The following is a 22,322-nucleotide window of genomic DNA, read 5'->3' as shown; positions in this document are numbered from 1 at the left end:
CACCATATTGGCATTTGGTTCTAAATACATAGCAAAATGTAACGTTCTTTTAAGATATCTAAGAATACGTTTTGCAGCTTGCCAATGCCTATCAGTAGGCTCCGAACTATATTGTGCTAGTTGATTAACACTAAAAGCTATATCAGGCCGTGTCCAGTTGCTCAAATACGACAAACTGCCTATTAATGATTGATACAGTTCTTTACTGAACTGTGGACTCTGCAAACTATCCTGTTGGAATTCTTGTGTCATAGAGTCTTGGCAGGTTTACATAATTCCATCCCATATTTTGTCAACAATTTGCAGATTTTATTAGATTGTGAAATTTTAAATCCTCTAGATGTTTTCAGGATATCCAGCCCTAGATAATGCCGTATATGTCCTAGATTTCTAAGTTTAAATTTTGTTTGCAACTGACCGATAATCTCTCTGGCCTCAGCGTCAGTTCTGGTAATTATGGCAATGTCGTCTGTAAAGAGTAACAAGAATGAAACACATCCATCCTGTTCTTTTTTAAACAGACATTTATCTGCTACGCCCTGATAGAACCCAATGTTATGTAATTCCTGCACTATACATTGGTTCCACTCGTAACCTGATTGCCTTAAACCGTATAGGCTTTTTTGTAGCCTCCAACACTCAGTTCTATCCTGTGTATCATAACCAGGAGGTTTCTTCATATATATTGTATGCCTCAATGGAGCATTCAAGTAAGCTGTCTCGACATCTATATGAGTAATAGAGCATTTATTTCTAGCTGCCCAAACCAGCATCGTTCTCAAAGTGCTCGCTCGTAAACTTGGAGCAAAAACCTCATCATAGTCTCTATCTGTCTGTGAGAACCCTTGTGCAACAAGCCGAGCTTTATGGGTTACTACCCCATCTACACTTTTCTTTACCTTGTAGACCCATCTACAGCCTATAAGTTTCTCATTTGGTGGTATTCTTACAACTTCATAGACACCAAGCCTCTTCAATGAATCAATTTCTCTATCCATTGCCTCTTGCCAGGCTTTTTGCTCCTTTTCTGGATATAATTTTATATCATGATAACTGGATGGTTCGATATCTACTTGGCAAACCACTGTGGCTTTATAGCGATCTGGTGGATGCCGGTCCCTGGAAGATCGTCTAGGCATAACAGGACTAACATCAGGTATATTGGGTTCATCCTCCCCTAACCCTGATTCCTGTTCCTGTTCTTCAACCTTAATAGATGGTTTATCATCCATCTCAGATGAACTATCATCAGGAATATGGTCTATCTTAACATCAACATCTGTAAAACCATAGTCTGCTTTTTCTAACCTGTCCCAGCCTTCATGTTCTAGGAATTTAGCACTAGCGCTACACAAAACTTTTGTTGTTCCTATTTCCCAGAACCTATAGGACCTATGGTTAGCCTCATAGCCAACAAAAATCATTTTCTTTGCTCTCTGTTGGTCCTTCCTTCTCTGACTAACCGGTATATGCACCCAGGCTGGTTCACCAAAAGTATGTATATAACTTAAATCAGGCTTCCTCCCGTGCCATAAAGTAAAAGGTATTTTTCCTGTAGAGGAGTGCACCACATTATTTAAAATATGATTGGCACATAGTATTGCTTCTCCCCACAATTTATCAGGTAAACAAGCATCAGCCAGCATAGTCCTAGTCATAGCTTGTAGGGTCTGGCCTCTTCGTTCTCTATATGCATTATGTTCCGGCCGAAAAGGGGCAGAACGTTTATGCTGTATCCCAGCATCCTTCAAAAACTTAGCCAACTGATGGTTAGTAAACTCAGTTCCATTGTCAGTAACAATGCATTTCACCTTAAACCTCTGCTTCCGTTCTACAAAACGAAGCCAGTTTGTGATACATTGGAACGTATCACTTTTGGACTTCATAAGGTAGCAAAAACCATATCTGGTAAAGTGATCAACTATACTTAAAATATAGCATGCTCCCCCTAAACTGGGTTTCTTTGGCCCTATTAAGTCTAAAAAGACTACCTCCAAAGGTTTAGTTGTTTTAAACCCATTGCAGCGGTTTGCAGGTGTAACTTTACTTTTATGCTGGTTACAAGTATTACAGTTCAGGTATTTGCTGCAAGCCCTTAACTTAATGCCTTTAGACTGCTTAACAGTCGAATGCAACAACCTGAAATTCAGATGACCAAGCCTTCTATGTAGTAAATGTACGCATTCATCATGCGGCCTTACATTTCCAAATTTAGCTTTTGACTGAACTAACAGTAATGACTTATCCCTAATGACAAATAAGTCGTTTTCCAATTCTGCAGTAACTACAGTGCCTTCACATTCAAGCAAACATTTGTTGTTTTTAAAAGTTACTGTAAACCCAGAATGTAGTAATGACTTTACAGATAAAAGGTTATATTTCAAACTAGGGATATAAAGCATGGGTAAAGGGTGCTTACTAATAGAACATTGAACAAGTCCCTCCCCAGCCACAGTCACATTCCAGCCATTAGCTAATTTGACCTTTTTAGTACTTTTCTTCATGTTTAGAAACAGTTTTCTGTTTTTTGTTATTGATTGAGAGGCACCACTATCAATCACCCACCAATCATCTCTTATATTAATAGATGAACTGGTTGCTAAATTACACCCTTTCCTGGGTTTAGCAGAGTTTCTAGCAGACACTTTCTTATTATTACAATATTTTGCAATGTGCCCCTTAGCCCCACATGCATAACAGCGTTTAACAATATTGACATTCTCATATACAGCTTCCACTTTTGGTTGCTGTTGCATCCTTAACTGGTCTCGTTCTTGCCTACGTTTGGCCTCATCCAGTAACCTACCAGTTATACTGGCCAATGTTAATTCATCTCTAGACAATACTTCTAATGATGAAACAAAAGAGTCATAACTGTCATCCAACGATGAAAGAATAATATAAACTTGCTGCAGTTCAGTAAACACAAGGTCTTTCTCATGTAGCTCCTGGAAAAGCCCTGTCATGGAGTCCAGGTGAGCCATCATGTCTCCTCCTTTCTGAAGATGTAAGCGAAATAATTTCCGTGTCAGGTAGATATGGACACCCACAGAGTCATGAACGTAGAGCTTCTTTAGCTTTGTCCAGCACCTCGCAGCAGACTCTTTGCCCCGGAAATGGACAAGTTGCTGGTCTCCCAGTGTCAGGCCAATGATGCATAAAGCACGCTCGTTGTCCCTGTGAAACTTCGCTATCTTTTTGGCATCTTCTTTGTCAGCAGCATTCAATGCAGTTATGTCCAGTGGATTATTAATCATGTCCCACAGTCCTTCTTTTCGCAAAAGTAGACAGCATTTTGTGGACCAGGTAACATAGTTTGTACCATCCAACCGGGTTATGGTAGAATAACTTGTACCTTGCTCAAAAGCCATCATCTTGACTACTACACCCACTGCCTGCACTTCTCACTTCCGCAAAAACAAATTAAAGAGCCCTGGAATGTTCTGGGCCCATAACCAATGTTAGGGTGTGTGTAAAAAGTATTTGTTGCTTGTGCAACGAGCAGAGCAGAAACACACAGGGAAGGAGATAAACGTACAGCTCGTGTGAGAAAAATACTTTATATACAAGATAAGAAGCAGTCTCGGTGTAGGTAAAACAGTCCAAGGTCATAAACAGTAATATCAGTCCAGTAAGTATCTTCCCTTACCGAAGCAAACAGACTTTAGTAACTCTTGGTATACAGTACCATATAACAATCAGCAGAAAGACGCAGGAAGCAACAGGATCATTCAGGAAGAAGGAACGCTTCTCTGCGCTGCTTATTTATGCACTGTAGCCTAATTACAGGGTTCAGCAAACCCTGATTACGTGGCTCAGTTGTTTCTTAAAGAAACAGATATATTGCCTGACCAACAAGTTAGGAGTAAGCTACAAGCTGAACCTAACAGGTTCTTCATATGTTTTAGTCTGCAGGCTTTTGATCATCTTAGTTGCTCTTGATTCTATGCCTCTGTTTATACAACCCAGGATTGTACTAGCTTTTTTGGCTGCTGTTTAGATTCTGTTTCCATCTACTCTTTATTAGCTATTAAGTGTGCCTATTGAGCTATTGTTATTTGCAACAAAGAATTGATTTTAAAACTGGAGGACCATCCTTTTTAGAATTTTATTTTATTTCAGATTAAAGAGAATTCTATGCATTACAACAATTCAAAGAAAACAGAAACATGTGTCCCAAACTATCCTGTGGGATAATACATAATTCATGTGAATGATAGAGGTGAGTAGTAATTATTTTTTTTCTGATGTGAGACAAATGACATGTACATACCCTGTTATAAAACAAAAACTCATTTGTCCTTTTGTTGTACCATCCAATTATTAGATTCAAATCAGCTGCCCCCTTGCAGGCACGTTTGATTGGTTTATTTAATATCATAAAAGTTGATGCTTCTGAAATCAATCAGATGGTATGCAACATAATACATAATTTAGTTTCTTCTACAAATACATGATAAGCTAAAAGGAGTTTGAGATCTGGACATTACTCATATCTTTCAAAGGCTAACAATGATCTCTGTATAAAAGAAGAACCCAGAAATCTTTAACACCCCTTTTCTCCATCCAGTAAATAACATTATGTGGAGAAAGACTACTTTCTTCTATGAACTCTGCAATCAGTGCAAGTCTTGGCAACCTTTGGCAACTTTAAGATTTTCCAGAATTCCCCAGCCAGCATGTTCACACAGCTTAAAGTTGCCAAGTTTGAGAAACATTGAGCTAAACCCTTCAAGCAAGAATCATTAACCTATTAAAAACCCCTAATGCACAAGAATCATCAATCAGTGGATGGAATGGAATGGATGGGTGTAAAACTTTATCAGAAAAGAATCAAATGCAGATGTTGCTCTTGTTCTTTCTCTGTTAACTACATGGGGGTTTTTTGCCTCACCCTCTCTTGCATGTTCATACAGAAAACAGGAAAAAAGGGGGGAGGGATCAAATCTCAAAAGAGTGCACTACACAGATGCTAAAGAGTAAATTGAAAAAAATAGAAGATAAAATAGCATATTGGAAAGGGCATAGGAAGTGTTAACTCCAGCAAAACCTTGGCTTGTCTAAGAGCTATGATATTCCATGCAACTGATAACAATTTAAGGTGGCAAGTTGCTTTAAGCAGTAGCATCTGAACTAGCAAAGTACCCAGAAAACAGGATGGTGATGATGATGATGATACAGTAACTGGTATTGTATCACCCATTTCCTTTATTTTATATTTCTATTTTTCTGGATGAAGCAGCTATTATGGCTACAATTCTTGTTCTGTATGTTCCTCATTTTCTATGCTCTAAATCAGAGTTTTTCTTCTATCCTCATTTTATTATAAACCCCAAGACAACTAATCAAACAAAGAGATAGAGATTGATGGGAAGGAAGAAAAACTCAGATGCACACAAGGAGATGTAAGAAGCATATCCATGCTCATAAGCCATAAAGGACTAAATGCCTATCTATACACCAACATTCAAAGTTTGGGGACAAAGAGGGTGAACTTGAACTACTAATACATGAGGGCAGGTAAGATATGTTGCCATTACCAAAACTTAGTGGGATGAAACTCATGACTGGAATGTACTGATAGAAGATATAAACTGTTAAAAGAAACAGGCCTAACAAAAGAGGAGGTGGAGCTGCATTATATGTAAGAGAACACTACATCTCTACAGAAATGCCTAAAACCAAGGAGAAAGGCTTCCTAAAATGCATAGGAAAAAAAGAATGACATTGCCATAGGTGTATACTACCAGTCCCTGATACCAACTGGAAGAAAAACTCTGCATCAAGGTCAGGTTCCTGACCAAGCTAGCTGACAATTTTGTCATACAAGAGGTAGAGGGAACTAGAGGGACAACTATACTGGACCTAATTTTTATTAACAGAGAGTGACCATGTCATATTAGAATTCAATATAATGCGGGCACAAGCAACATAACATAATCAAACCAGTATCTTAGACTTTAAAAGAGCTGATTTCAACAAACATAGAGACAGCTTGAGAAGGATTCCATGGATGAAAATTTTAAAGAGGAAAGCAACTCAAGAAGCTTGGGAAATTCTGAAAAATATGAACATAAAAGCCCAGTCCAGTACAATACCACGGGGGAAAAAAAATAAAAAATCCAAGAAGAAACCAACACAAAGAACTCTATCATAAACTGAAAGACAAAAAGGATAAGTATAACAAATAGAAAGAGGGATACATCACTAAGGCAGAACACTAGCATATAGCCTGAATCTGCAAAGATGAAGTTAGGAAAGCTAAGGCTCAGAATGAAGTAAGACTTGCAACAAATGTCAAAAACAATAAAAACAAGGTTCTTTCAACATGTAAAAGACAAGAAACAAGTCAAGGAAACAATTGGTCCACTAATGGAAGAAGATGCCAAGGAAGTAGATGAGCAGCAGAGAGAAAGCAAAGCTGCTTAATTCATTCTTTCCATCTTTGTTCATGCAAAAGGAAAAAATAGCCCTACCTATCAAAAAGAGAACCATACAAATTAAATACAAATTATAAATACAAAGAAATACAAATTAAAATAGGCAAGAAAATGGTAAATGAAAACTTGTCCATCCTAGATGAGTTCAAATCATCAAGACTTGATGGATTATATCCCAGAGTTCTGAAGGAGCTGACAGACATGATCTCAGAACCATTGAACCATATCTTTCAAAGCTCCAAGAGCAGTGGGAAACTACTAGAGGACTGGAAAAGAGCTGATGTGGCACCCATCTTCAAAAAAAGGGGGAAAATAGAACCCGGGAACATCAGACAATCAGTCTGATATCAATACCTGGGAAGATCCTGGAAATTATGCTTCCTTGAGAGAGGGTACCTTCCCCGCCACCTTGAAAGAGGCGGTGGTGAAGCCTCTCCTCAAGAAGCCTTCCCTGGACCCAGCAGTGTTGGCTAATTACCGTCCAGTCTCCAACCTTCGCTTCGTTGCAAAGGTTGTTGAGAGTGTGGTAGCGCGACAGCTTCCTCAGTACTTGGATGAATCGGCTTATCTAGATCCGTTCCAGTCGGGCTTCAGGCCTGGATACAGCACAGAAACGGCATTGGTCGCATTGGTAGATGATCTCTGGAGGGCCCGGGACAGGGGTTGCTCCTCTGTCCTGGTCCTATTAGACCTCTCAGCAGCTTTTGATACCATCAACCATGGTATCATGCTGCACCGGTTGGAACAGTTAGGGGTGGGGGGCACCGTGTTGCGGTGGTTCTCCTCCTTTCTCTCTGATCGGTCGCAGTCTGTGTTGACAGGGGGGCAGAGGTCGACCCTGAGGCCCCTTGTATGTGGGGTGCCACAGGGGTCGGTTCTCTCACCCCTTCTGTTCAACATTTATGTGAAGCCGCTGGGTGAGATCATCTGTGGTTTTGGGGTGAAGTATCATCAGTATGCTGATGATACTCAGCTATACATCTCCACCCCGGACCACCCCAATGATGCCCTTAAAGTGATGTCCCGGTGCCTGGAGGCTGTACGGATCTGGATGGGGAGGAACAGACTCAGGCTCAACCCATCCAAGACCGAGTGGCTGTGGTTTCCGATGTCCCGATATAGTCAGTTGGTGCCATCACTGACTATTGGGGATGAGTCATTGCCCCCCACGGAGAGGGTTCGCAACTTAGGCGTCCTCTTGGACTCACGGCTGTCTTTAGAAGAACACTTGACAGCTGTGGCCGGGAGGTCTTTTTATCAGGTTCGCCTGATTCGCCAGTTGCGTCCCTTTCTGGATCGGGACTCGTTAAATACGGTCACTCATGCCCTCGTCACTTCACGCCTGGACTACTGTAATGCTCTCTACATGGGGCTCCCCTTGAGGAGCACCCGGAGGCTCCAGCTGGTCCAGAATGCGGCCGCACGGGTAGTTATGGGAGCAGCATGGCGCTCCCATGTGGCTCCCCTCCTGCGCGAGCTGCACTGGCTCCCTGTGGTCTTCCGGGTGCACTTCAAGGTCTTAGTTACCACCTTTAGAGCGCTCCATGGCTTAGGACCGGGGTACTTACGAGACCGCCTTCTGCCACCAATAGCCTCTCACTGCCCAGTACGCTCCCATAGAGAGGGGCTTCTCAGGGTGCTGTCAGCCAAACAGTGTCAACTGGCGGCCCCCAGGGGGAGAGCCTTTTTTGTGAGGGCACCCACCATCTGGAACGAGCTCCCCCCAGAGATACAGAGGATTCCGGATTTGCGCACTTTCCGCCGTGCCCTCAAAACATTCCTGTTTCAGCAGGCCGGCCTGGCCTAACTTTCCCTTTATATTGCTTTTGATTTGATTTTAAACTGGGATGTCTTGAATTATCTAGGACCAGAGTGTTTAGAATATTTTAATTGGTTTTTTTAACGTTTGTATTACATGTATTTTTATCGTTCGCTGTTCACCGCCCTGAGTCCCTCAGGAATAGGGCGGTATATAAATTTAATAAATAAATAAATAAAAGATAATCAAAGAACAGATCTTCAAACTCCTAGAAGCAAGCAAAGTTATAAACAGAAGCCAATAAGGTTTCTCAAAAATAGATCATGCCAAAGAAATTCTTTGACAAAGTGACTAAATTAGTGGACCTGAAAAATGCTGTGGACATAGTATACTTGGATTTCAGTAAGGCATTTGACAAAGTAGACCACAACCTACTTTTTGTTAAGCTTGAAAAATGTGGGATAGCATCACCACCAGATGGTTTTGTAACTGGCTAACAAACTATACTCAAATCTAGTGCTTAATGGAACTACATCTACATGAAGGAAATGAAACAGTGGAGGCCCAGCACTCTTCAATATCTTTATAAAAGATTTATATGAGGGAATAGAAGGGAAAATTGCAAATGAGACCAAGCTATCAGGAATAGCCAACATCTCAAAAGATAGGCTCAAGACACAGATGGATCTAGACAGACTTGAACATCGGGCCCTATGTAACAAAATGAAATTCAGTGTAGAGAAAAATAAGGTTTAACACTTAGGCAAGAAAAACCAAATGTACAGATTATGTGAAAGCTGGCTCAGTAACAGTAACTGTGAGAGGTATCTTGGAGTGCTACTGGACTTAAATACGAGCCAGCAGTGTGCAGCAACTGTCAAAAAATGCAATCCTAGGTTGCATTAATAGAGGGATAGATTCAAGTTCACATGAAGTATTAGTACCACTTTATAAAGCCTTAGTAAGAGCACACACAGAATACTGAATCCAGTTTTGGTCATCACAATATAAAAAAGATGTGAAAACTCTAGAAAAAGTGCAAAAAAGAGCAACAAAGATAATTAGGGGGCTCGAGGCTAAAACATGAAGAATGGTTTCAGGAATTGCATATGTCTAGTTTAATACAAAGAAGGAGTAGGAACAACATGATAGCAGTGTTCCAATATTTGAGGAGTGGCCACAAAAAGTTACAGATCACCCATGAAAATACATATATACCTACATACACACACACAAACACGTGCACTGTGTAACTCTTGAATGAATTGAATGATATGATAATATACCCCTTTTTAATAGAAAACGTTAATGACTCTAATATTATTTTAAAAAACCCAAATTATACAAAATATGAACCTGATGATTCTTGATGAATGTATCTTTTCTTTTATGTACTCTGAGAGCATATGCACCAAGACAAATTCCTTGTGTGTCCAATCACACTTGGCCAATAAAGAATTAATTCAAAATATTCTACACTTCTGACTTAAAAGCACCCCCGGATCTGTATCAAACTGTATCAAAAAATCTGTATCAAATAAAGACATAATGTTATGTTTAGAATACAAGTTGCCATTTGGGTTGTCATGGCAACTTATAAGGTATATAATTTTTCTTTCTGCATTACTGGGAGAGAATAAAGAAATAAATTGTCATTCAAAATGACCCAGGTTCAGCATACCAAGACTCACATAATTCAGAGAAGCTGAATTATGCATAAACCCATCACTGCTGATTGATCCAAAATCCATTATACATCTCCATTGGTTTAAATGGTTTTTTGAAAACCACAGCGTACAGAGTGAAACTTCCCTATGCTTTTCAGAAATATGCCTCCCTACATGATCAAAGTGCATTTACTAGCATAGTCAATAAAATAAAGAGTATCTAAAATGTATATGCTGCATAATATTCTTTCCTGTTTCCTATATTATTCAAAGTGCCTCCCAAAATTTCTTTTTCATGGATAATTGCCCAAAGTCACCTTGGATAGCAAGATGGGTGGCATATAAATTTAATTAATAAATAATAAATAGTCAATGAAATGTCTACAGTTGCCTTGGATTACAAATTTAACAGTCTTTTTTCTGATCTGTTCTAGCTGGGTGATTTGACATCCAAAACATCTGAAGGACATTATAATCCCACCCCTGATCTTTAAGATACAGTACCTCATGTCCATCAAATCTGTCCTCGGTTGTACTACAGTATTAGAAAATGTTAGAAAACTGCTGTTTTATTGTCTTTAGTTAATATTAGCTCTGTGAACTTTTAAGGCAAAATGGAAAAATTAATGTTCTAGATAAAAAATAAAACAATATGCATATTTAATTATAAAAATATCAGAAGTATGATCTTTTATTAAATCTTAATAAACTCAGATTTAATAATAAACCCCTAACCCAGATTTATTTCTTTCCTATTCAATTGTTCTTAATTTTTTCATTCAAGTCAAATTTAGAGGCACCTGTGCTAAGTTTTAAGAACATGTTTTCAGGGGCAAGTTCTCAGCAGACCCAACCCAACAGCCCAGTCTGGCAGCCCAGCCCAGGAATCCAGAGATTGAGGCAACTGAGTGGAGGCAAGAGTCCAGCAGAGCAGCGGAGGTGAGAGCCCAGCAGAGTGACAGCACTAAGTGGAGGTGAACCATCAACCCAGACCCAACAGACCAGGAGACCAGCTGAATGATGGCACTGAGCAGAAGTGAACCATTGACCCAGTCCAGCAGCCCAGGAACCCACCAAGGAGCCCAGTTGGCCCAGGAGCCCAGCCCTGCTCTGCAGCCAGACCCCAGCCCAGCCCAGGACCCCAGCCCCACAACCCAGGAGCCACCCAGCAATCACAAGTTCAGCTGAATAGCATATCTATTAGATTATTGGCATCTTTTGTTAGAAAGAAAGCAGCTCTTCCCTTTGTTCACAGCAACTTCCTTTGTCTTATATCAAATGTACTCTTTTCAATATAAACTTTTCAATATAAACAGCACAGGTTTTTCCTTCTTTTTGTTTTTCTATTAACATCAATGAATATTTACATTTTTAGAAGATTTTTCAGAAATTTGATTTTTTTAGAAAAACATCCTTTTTAATTTCAAGTAAACTACCATATTTTTCGGATATGGTAAGGAGTCTCCAAAAACACTCTCCCAAACAAGTCCAGTGGGCGCAATATTTCAACAGCTTTGAGTTTGATCTGAAGTACATCCCAGGGGGGAAAAACTTCTTAGCCAACACCTTGTCCCAATTGCCACAATACAAAAGCAATCAAGAGAAGTAGTCAACACCATCTTCCCCACAAAACAACGAGCTGCACAGGCAACCACCAGACAGCAGGCGAGGAAGGAGCAACTGAGCCTGGATGACACATTGATGCAACAGGTGAAGAGGGCGCTGTTGATGGATGCTTGGTTTGGGGTCCACCAAAGGGAGTTGACCTCGAGAAGGATTGGCATGGAAGGGAGACAAACTATACGTCCCGAGCAGCATGTGAGTGCAAGTCTTGCAGTGGAGCCACGATACAAAGTAGGCTGGCCATTTCAGAGTCCTAACAACTCTTCACCTGGCCAAATGACAATTCTGATGGCCATGGATGAAACAGGACATAGAGATCTATGTAAAGAGCTGTACAATGTGTGCAGCTATGAAAAAGAGACCAGGAAAGAGACCAGGGTTGTTGCAACAAGTGGCAGAGCCAACCCAGCCCTGGGAAGAGATTGTGATAGACTTTATTATGGAACTTCCAGAGATTGGGGGGAATATTGTAATTTGGACAGTAATCAATTTGTTTTCAAAATGAGCTCACTTCATAGCCTGCTTGATTCTACTTTCTGCCCAGAAGCTGGGCAAGCTTTTCCTGCAGCACATCTATTGCCTGCATGGGGTGCCAAAAAGAATCATCTCGGACCGGGGGGTGCAATTCATGGGGAGGTTTTGGAGGGAGTTTATAATGTTTTTTTTTTATTACAGAAGTTTTACAATTACATTTTCACCCCATTTTCCCCCCCAACCCACCCCAAACACCCCAACCTAACCCTCCCAACCCCCCCTAACCCTCCCCCCTGACTTCCACAGAATATAATCCCATCAAAATCCCCTTTTTATAAAACCTGAACCCCTCAAACCCCCATATAATTTTTCATCTTAACAAAATTCAAATATTTCTATTTTTATATAATACTTTCAATGAAAAGCTATTTGATACTTCCTGGTTTGATATTTGTTCTGCACATAATCTATCCATTTTTTCCATTCTCATTCATAAGTCTCTTGTGAGCGATCTTTTAGATATGCTGAAATCTTCACCATCTCTGCAAAGCTGGCCATCTTCAAAATCCATTCTTCAATAGTGGGCAAAACTTCATTTTTCCAGTATTTACCTATCAATAATCTCGCTGCTGTTATCATATACAATATCAACTTAATTTCATCCAATGTAAAACCCTTTACTATACCCAGTAAAAACAATTGTGGAGAAAATTGAATTTTTTTCTTCAAAACATTCTGCATAACCCACCATATTTTTATCCAAAAAGCCTTAACTTTCTTACAGGTCCACCAAACATGATAATATGTGGCATCTAAACAATCACATCTCCAACATTTTGGCTGAACATTAGGGTACATACACGACAATTTCTTGGGATCTAAATGCCGTCTATAAAACATTTTATAAAAATTTTCCCTCAGATTCTGCGATTGTGTAAATTTAACATTCTGAACCCATATTTTTTCCCATGTTTCCAACATCACTGGTTCTGCAAAATTTTGTGCCCACTTAATCATACAGTCTTTAACCAATTCAGTTTCTGAATCCCTTTCTAACAAAACATTGTATAACCTTTTAATATGCATTGGAGCTTTCTCTTTTATATGTCTAACCAATTCTTCCTCATGCAGCATAATACCAGTTTTTTGGTCCTCTTTCCATCTCGGTTGAAGTTGATTATACTGTAACCAAGTTAGATTAATCCCTTCGTCCAACAGTGTCTCTAATGTCTTCAGTTGCCATCTGCCCGCATCTATAAAAAGAACTTCTTTATATAAAAACCCCCCGAGTGACATTATATTTGTATTCCACATAATATGACCAAGATCCAGCCATAACGGTATTTTATAATCCCATTTGAATCGGTGCTTCTTCCAAACTCTCATCAAGGAATCTCTAAGTATATGGCTTTTAAATACTTTATCCACTTTATCTTCATAAAATAAGTAAGCATGCCACCCAAATTCAAGGTTAAAACTTTCTATATTCAATATTCCAGTCTTTTTCCTTCCAAACCAATCGCTTGCTTGAGTCAAAGCTGCTGCTTCATAATATAACTGTAGGTTTGGAAGTTTAAGACCTCCCCTTTCTGGAACATCTTGATTTTCAGTTTCACTCTTGGTTTTTTCTCGTTCCAGACAAACTTATTCAATCCTCTTTGCCATTCTTTCAATTGTTTATCACTTTTAAGCACCAGAATCATTTGAAACAAAAAAAGAAATCTTGGCAAAATGTTCATCTTAACTGCTGCTATTCTTCCAAGTAAAGACAGCTGCAGTTTTTTCCAAGTCTCCATATCTTTCTGAACATCTCGCCACAACACCTCATAATTATTTTGAAACAATTTCATATTCGATTCTGCAACCTGAACTCCTAGATATTTAACCTTTGGTACAATCTCAAAACCTGCCCTCCTTTCAAGTTCGTGTTTTCGATCTTGTGTCATATTTTTAACTATCATCTTAGTTTTTTTCTGATTCAATCTAAATCCTGATACTGTACCATAGTCTTTTATAATGTCTTTCATCTGGATTATTGATTCCATCGGCTGTGTTAGGGTAACAACCAGATCATCTGCAAATGCCCTTATTCTGTAGTCCTCTTGCCTTATCACTATTCCTTTCAAGGTACTCGAATCCCGTATTGCATTCAACAAGACTTCTAGTGTTAAAATAAATAACAATGGGGATAACGGACAACCTTGTCTTGTTCCTTTCTCAATATTAAAATCTGTTGTCAAACTTCCATTAACAATAATCTGTGCCTTTTGTTCTTGATAAATTGCTGAAACCGCCTGTATAAATTGATCCCCAAAGTCCATCTTTTTAAAAGTCTTTAATAGAAAATTCCAGTCCACTCTATCAAAGGCCTTCTCCGCATCCAGGAAAACCAGCACTGCAGGGATCTGTTTATACTTCTCAAGATATTCCAATAAATCTATAACTTGCCTTACATTGTCCTTCATATATCTGCCTTCTATAAATCCTGCTTGATTATCATGAATCACCTCTTGAATTACTGGCATCAACCTGTTGGCTAATACTTTTGCATAAATTTTATAGTCATTATTCAGAAGAGATATTGGTCTATAGTTCTCAGGTTTTTTAGGACCTACTTGCTCTTTTGGTATCAAAGAAATATAAGCTGTTTTCCATGATGGGGGTATTTTACCCCCTTGTTGTATATTACAAAACAAGTCTCTGAGTTGTTCCATCATTTCTGCTTGCAAAGTTTTATAATACACTGCAGTCAAGCCATCAGTTCCAGGAGCTTTAGCTGTTTTCAATTGTTTAATTGTTACAATTATCTCCTCAACTGTTATAGGGTGATTCATTCTTTCCTTTTGTTGTTTGGTAATTTTTGTAACTCTTTTATTTTCTAAATATTTTTCTATAAGTCCATTCTGTATGTCATCTTTAGCATATAATTTGGTGTAATAATCTACAAAAGCTTCTTTAATTAATTTTTGTTGGAAAATTTCTTTCCCTCCAATATCAATACTATCAATAGTCCGCATATTCTGCTTCTTCCTTAATGTATAGGCCAACCATCTGCCCGGTTTATTGGCATTGCAAAATGTATTATGCTTCGCATATTGTAAATTTGTTGTAGCTTGTTCCGCCATAAACATTTGGAATTGATCTTTCAAAAGTTTTATAGCACCACTTATTCTTTCGTCTGTTGGATTTTTAATAAGTAACTGTTCTTTATTCTTTATTTCTACTTCCAATTCAAATCTTTTCTTTTGTCGATTCAGTTTATGTTTGGAGTTCATATGAATGAGTACCCCTCTCATGTACGCTTTACTTGCATCCCACACAATTTCCATTGGGGTACCCTTGTTCAAATTTATTTCAAAAAATTATTTAATCTGTTTTTTAAGTTCTGTTATGTTTTTTTCGTATCTGAACCAATTTTCATTTAATCTCCATGATCTTCTCTCAGTCTTTCCAGTCTCAATTTCTATCCATACTGGACTATGATCGGATAGAGTTCTTGGAAAAATCTTAGTTCTTTTTGTTTTAACAAGTAAGTCATTTGATAATAAAATAAAATCAATCCTAGAAAAAGATCTATGTCTATCAGAGAAAAAAGTATAGTCCAAATCTTTTAAGTTATGTATTCTCCATACATCTTTTAATTCCAAATCTTCTTTCATATCAAAAAAGGTTTGTGGTAGTCTGATCCTTGACTTCACCAGACTCTTTTTATCTAATTTGGAATCAATTACTCCATTCCAATCTCCCATAATCAAAATAGATCTGTAATCCCATTGCAATATTTTGGTATGCAAAGTTTTGTAAAAATGATCCTGTTGTTGATTAGGAGCATAAATTCCAGTCACAAGAATTTGGCCATATACAGTCTGCAGTTCAATTGCTATAAACCTACCACCTTCATCTGCTTCTATAATTTTAACTGATAGTCTTTTATTTATATAACCACACCATTCTTTTTTTCCAAATTTGAAGCTATAAAATGTGTTCCTAATTTTGAATTTATCAAATATTTTTGATCTTGTGTTCTGACATGAGTTTCTTGTAAGCAAATTATATCATTATTAAATTGTCTCAAATATGTAAATATCTTCTTCCTTTTCTGTGGTGAGTTCAATCCATTCACATTCCAAGATAAAAACTTAACCGTCATGTATACCTTTTTGAAGCGACGAGCAGAATTGCCAAATATCTTCCGAGACCTTCGGCTTTGCTCCCCCCATGGCTTCACTTTCTTGTATAGTACTTTTGACTCCTTTTTTGTATTGTTGTGCCTTAGCTCTTTCCTGTAATTGTTTTTCTTTGAGTTGTTTAGAAACTGCTCGAGTTATGCGCTGATCTTTGGCTTCAGCCATGCGAGCTAGGTCCAAGGCCACATCTCTTGTAGTCAAAATTGGAGAAGATTCTAACAGGGGCTCCTCCAGAAAACCTCCTGTAGCACCCTGCACTTCCACTAACTCAGATTCAACCTGCTTAGGCTGCTCTTCCAGCTCTTGCTGAGGTTGCTTCTCCTTATCACTCTCCTTTATCTCCAACACAGTAGATGTACGTGGGGATGGTGATCTCTCTTTAAAAACAGTATAATAAAAATGTTCCGCCTTTTCAACAGTATTCAATCGACATCTTTCTCCATTGTACTTCAAAATTATACCAGTTGGAGCATCCCACCGAAATGGAATCTGTAATTTTTTTAATTCATTTACTAAAAAACCAAAATCTTTTCTATCTTTCAACATCTTTGGCGGTAGTTCTTTATAAATTCCAATTTGAGTTCCCTCCACTTGCACAGAAGAAAGAAAAGATTTTTGCAAAATATCATTTCTCATTCTTCTATCTGTAAAATATATCACCACATCTCTAGGCAGTTGTCTTTGTCTGGCCACCCACGAGTTCACTCTGTAAATTTTGTCTATTTTGTAAAAAATCTCTTCAGGATTAATTTTTAACAACACAGCCAAAGCATCAGCACAAACCTGTCTCAGGTCTTGTCGGTCATTCTCCTTAATACCTCTAATTCTTATAGCGAATTCCATAGACCGGAATTGCATCATCGTAATTTCGTTTTCAACTCTCTGCATTTTATTATCCACATCAGAAATTTTGAAATCAGTATCCTTTATTTTAACATTCACTTCTGATTTAAATTCTTCCAATTTAGAGTCCACTTTAATAATAATTTCTGACAAGCCAGACACCACATTTGATAATTTATCAGTCACCTTGCCATAATTCTCTTTCACCAACTTTTTCATTTCAATAATTTCCTACTTGATTTCTGTTGAGATTTTTGGAATTTATCATCCATTTCCTGTTGAGATTTTTGAAAATTATCATCCAGAGCCTGAGTAATAAATTCTTTTAAACTTTCAAAATCAAAATCTTTTTTCTGACACTGCTGAGCTGAAGGAAACTGCTGTTCAGACTTGTGTGTGGGGGATCACCCCCTGCTGCCTTGCCTTCCTGTTTTTTAGAAGCCATTCTGCCACGTAGATTAGATTTTCTGAAAAAGGAGATCCTTTTTCCTTTTCCAGCACCACAAAGTCCTCTAAAAAAGTCCCCCAGGTTTAGTCAAGTTGGAAATAGAATTAAACAGAAGCGAGCTCAGACTTATTTTAAAAAGGATTTTTTCTCCCTCTTCTCCTGTTTGCTTGTTACAAGCAGCGCAACTTTGTAACTTGTTAGAATAGCTTTACAAGACCACTCTCACTCTCAGCTTGTTAACGCTGGAGCCAGGCGCCATTTTCAAGCCGCTTTCACTCGCTCTGATTTTTGCTTAAATCGGAAAGTCACAGAAAAAAATAATACTTGCAGTTTCTTGGTTTAAAGGTTCAGGTTATTTTTTCCGCTGGTTAGTGAGGTTAATTGTAATCAATTTGGATGTTTGCTGCAGCCGGCTTGCTCTGCAGGAAGCAGAGTCGTCCCACGCCGTCCGGAGTCTCAGCAAGTTGAAAGGGAGCCGTGCCTGTTTCCTCCCCAGTAGCAAACTTCTGGGGGCTCACAGGGGCTCGACCTGCGCCTTGCTTACTCTTCTCCTTCAAATCCTTCAGATTCTGGAGTTTTCAAGCCACTTCTCAAAGTCGAAGTGGCTCTACAGACGGCGGGGCTGGTGGTCCTTAGAGAGGGACCGTCTTTCACCGGAGGCAAGCAAACCGGAAGTCCCCGAGTTTATAATGTTGATAGAGTCATCTCAAGGGCTTAGCTCAACTTTTCATCTGAGTACTAACAGGGCTGCAGAACATGCAAATTCGTTGGCTGCTGTCGGCTGGTGAGACATCTGAGTTGGTGTGGGAGTTCATGACCTCCATGATGGCCATGGACCTAACTCAGATTTTACAGGGCCCAACTCATATTGGAAGACACACACTCGACCTGATTTTTCTCTCTGGACAGTGGATAAATGATCGTGGGGAGGGGACTTTATCTATCAACCCTCTGTCATGAACTGATCATTCCCTCCTTAGGCTTGACTTTCCCACTGCCATCCCCCATCGCAGGGGTGCAGAACTGGTAAGATGGTTCCGCCCCAGGTGCCTGATGGAACCCGAAAGGTTCCTGATGGAGCTTGGGTCATTTCCCGCCTCCTTAGCCCACGATTCATCCAAGGCCCTTGTTGCGGCCTGGGAACAGGATGCGGTGGGGGCCCTGGATCGAATCGCGCCTTTGCGGCCTCTGATCCGACGCAGACCACGGGCAGCTCCTTGGTTCACCGCGGAGCTCAGGGAAATGAAGCATCAGAAAAGACGCCTGGAGGGTGGTTGGAGATCCTCCCAATCCGAGTCCGACCGAACACAACTAGGAACCCATATTAGGTCTTATCTTGTAGCGATGGAAGTGGCGAAATGTAACTATTTTGCCACTCTCATTGCATCTGCAGAAAACCGCCCAGCCGCCTTGTTTAGAGTGACCTGCTCCCTCCTTAATCAGGGAGTGAGGGAGGACCCCTTGCAGGGCCGTGCTGAGGATTTTGCACAGTTTCTGCAAGATAAAATCACTCAGATTCGGACCGGGTTGGACTCCAACTGGACAGAGTCCGTTGAGGTGATGGGGGCTAGTCTTGGTGGAGACATCTGGGTTGAGTTTGAGCCTGTTTCGCTGGATGACATGGACAGGATTATGGGTAGGCTGGGGTCCTCCATGTGTTTACTGGACCCTTGTCCCTCCTGGCTAGTTTCAGCAGCCAGAGAGGTGACTGGAGACTGGATCCAGGTTGTTGTCAATGCTTCGTTAATGGAAGGGGTCTTCCCTGCTGCACTCAAAGAGGCGGTGGTTCGACCCCTCCTTAAGAAGCCTAACCTGAACCCTGACGTTCTTACAACTACCGTCCAGTCTCCAACCTTCGCTTTTTAGCAAAGGTTGTTGAGTCCGTGGTGGCGCAGCAATTCCCTCAATTCCTGGAGGAAACAGACTACCTCGATCCTTACCAATCTGGTTTCAGGTGTGGCCACAGCACGGAAACGGCATTGGTCGCCCTAGTAAATGATCTCTGGTGGGCCAGGGATGGGGGTTGTTCCTCCATCCTGGTCCTTCTTGACCTCTCAGTGGCTTTCAATACCATCGACCATGGTATCCTGCTGCAGCGGCTCAGGGGGATAGGGTTAGGAGGCACTGTTTTACAGTAGTTCTCCTCCTATCTCTCTGGTCGCTTGCAGTCTGTTTGGGCGGGGGGTCAGGGATCCTCCCAGAGGCCTCTCACTTGTGGGGTGCCTCAGGGATCGGTTCTCTCCCCTCTGCTCTTTAACATCTACATGAAACCATTGGGTGAGATCATTCATGGTTTTGGGGTGAGGTATCATCAATATGCTGATGATACCCAGCTTTACATCTCCACCCCTGACCACCCTAGGGATGCCCTTTCCGTGATGTCCCACTGCCTGGAAGCGGTGCGGATTTGGATGGGGAGGAACAGACTTAGACTCAACCCTTCCAAGACTGAGTGGCTGTGGATGCTGGCATCCCGGGATCTGGAGGTTCCATTTTTAATGATCGGGGGAGAAACTCTTGCTCCCTCCGATAGGGTCCGCAACTTGGGTGTTCTCCTGGATTCTCGGCTGTCCTTAGAGGACCATCTGACAGCTGTAACCAGGGGGCCTTCGCACAGGTGCGTTTTGTGCACCAGTTGCACCCTTTTCTAGACCGGGATGCCCTCGCCACGGTCACTCATGCCCTCGTTACCTCTAGGTTGGACTATTGTAACACCCTCTACATGGGGCTGCCCTTGGGATGTGTTCAGAGGCTCCAGCTAGTCCAGAACGCAGCTGCACAGGTAGTTACGGGGGCGTCTAGATACCCTTCCAAGGCTCTAAGTTAAGGCAAGTCAAAGAGGAGCCTCTACTTCCCATTGTAGTGGGGGGTGAGAAACACTATAGGATCAAGAAGATACTGGATTCAAGGTATTTTAAGGGGCGATTACAATACCTAGTGCAGTGGAAAGGATATCCCTCAGCTGACACTGAGTGGGTAGGGGCCCACAATATTAGTGCAGACAAATTAGTAAGAAGGTTCCATGCAAAATACTCTCAAAGGCCAGGGAAATTGTTGAAAGCTAAGACTACCTAGATCGGGTAGTCAACCTTTTTATACCTACCGCCCACTTTTGTATCTCTGTTAGTAGTAAAATTTTCTAACCGCCCACTGGTTCCACAGTAATGGTGATTTATAAAGTAGGGAAGTAAGTTTACTTTCTAAAATTTATAAAGCAGAGTTACAGCAAGTTAAAGCATATAATAATAATTACTTACCAAATACTTTATGTCGGACTTTCGCTAAGTTTGGCAGAATAAATCTTTATAAAACAATTTACTGTAGTTAAATCTATCTTTTTATTTATACTTTGCATACATAGAAGCATGAAGTCTGATGAAATTACATTTAATTAATTAAATTATTAATGAGATCCCTGAGGCTGATGCTGCAAAACTAAATACTGGATATCTGGCTCAATTTTTTTAAGGAACAAACGAAGGTCTCCTCTTTTGGAAATATTCAGGCGGTTTCTTTCTTTGGCCATAATATGATTAACAGCACTAAAGCCTGATTCCACAAGATATGAGGTAGGGAAAGGTATCAATAAACTGAATATCATTTCCCACATATTTGGATATAAGACAGGCATTTTTTTATTTTGCCATAGGTTTTCATATCCACCACTATCAAATTTATGTTTACTTTCTTCATCATATCTAATTTCTAACAGTTCTTCTTGGCAAGTTGTATCAGCCTCTTCAATATTTGCGGTAAAGGGATTTTTCATCCAGTCATACACCTTCAATTTCAAAATATCTTCAAATCGTTTTTCCATGTCCAATTTAAGCTCATTGAGGTGGCTACTGAATCTGTCAATATCCTCTGGAGTTACATCATCTTTTATAGATGATAATTCAGGAAATTGATGAAATTCTCTCTTCAATAGATTATAACGAACCAGTTCAAGTTTGTCAATAAATAATGACACAATACTTTGGCAACCTATAAGAGTTTTATTATTTCCTTGAAGCTGCAAATTGACATCATTAAATCTCTTGAAAATATCTGCCAAATAAAAGGCATCATTCTTTACCGTTTTTAACTATTGACACAGATTGGTCTCATTATTACTTTCAAAAAATTGTATGACACTATCATATAATGCTACAAAACAAGCCAAAGATGTACCCTTTGACAGCCACCGAACTTCTGTGTGCAAAAGTAACATAATAAAATCTTCATTATTGTCCTGGCAAAGCTGTCAAAACATTCTATCATTTTTTGCATTGGATTTGATCTTGTTTATGGCTCAAATTATTACAGTTAATGATGAATGGAGACTTGTACTTAGATGTTTTCCTACAAGATGTCTGTGCATCACACAATGAATACATAAAACATTTGGCACTTCTTCCTTCAAATAAGCAACAAATCCACGATAGCGACCTATCATTGATGGGTGCTCCATCAGTAGCGCATGCAACAATATTATTCAAAGGAATATTATTTTTTGTAAAGTATGATTTCACAGTATTAAATATAGATAATCCTCTTGTATCTGCAATGAGATTTATTGCAAATAGCATTTCTTCTCGTAATGTATTGTTTTCACCAAAATAACATACATATGCCATCAATAAAGCATTATTATCTGCAATGGTAGACTCGTCCAATTGCATGGAAAATGAAGTTTTGGAGAGTACTTATAAGTTTTTTTTCAACATTAATTGCCATTTCTTCAATTTACTGTGCTATCGCTTAGGGGCAACATTTTTAAAATTTCAGGTATATCCTGATGCATTACTGTTGAGATAAATTCTTTTATAGAGGGTATTTTTACAGTTTCTCCAATATTATAGCTTTTACCACTTTTTGCAATTAATTGTGAAATGCGATAAG

At 39.7% G+C, this 22,322-nt stretch overlaps 1 protein-coding gene and 1 long non-coding RNA gene across 2 annotated transcripts in view; one reads left to right on the top strand and one right to left on the bottom strand.

Annotated features, from left to right (window-relative positions):
• LOC132711541 (uncharacterized) overlaps positions 1–22,322 on the bottom strand; it is a 191,925-nt gene that overhangs the window by 90,705 nt on the left and 78,898 nt on the right. The window lies entirely within an intron of this gene.
• The window catches only part of LOC117674733 (uncharacterized), a 46,270-nt gene that overhangs the window by 18,960 nt on the left and 4,988 nt on the right, over positions 1–22,322 (top strand). The window contains exon 2 of the long non-coding RNA XR_004593968.3: positions 4,123–4,222. This is a non-coding gene — a long non-coding RNA (uncharacterized LOC117674733). The remainder of the gene's footprint in view (positions 1–4,122; positions 4,223–22,322) is intronic.

This window comes from Pantherophis guttatus, chromosome 8 (assembly GCF_059756535.1).
Source record: "Pantherophis guttatus breed Tessera chromosome 8, ASM5975653v1, whole genome shotgun sequence".
Taxonomy (NCBI): domain Eukaryota; kingdom Metazoa; phylum Chordata; class Lepidosauria; order Squamata; family Colubridae; genus Pantherophis; species Pantherophis guttatus.
Note: the sequence above shows the minus strand (reverse complement) of the source record. Positions and strands in the feature narration are given on the sequence as shown.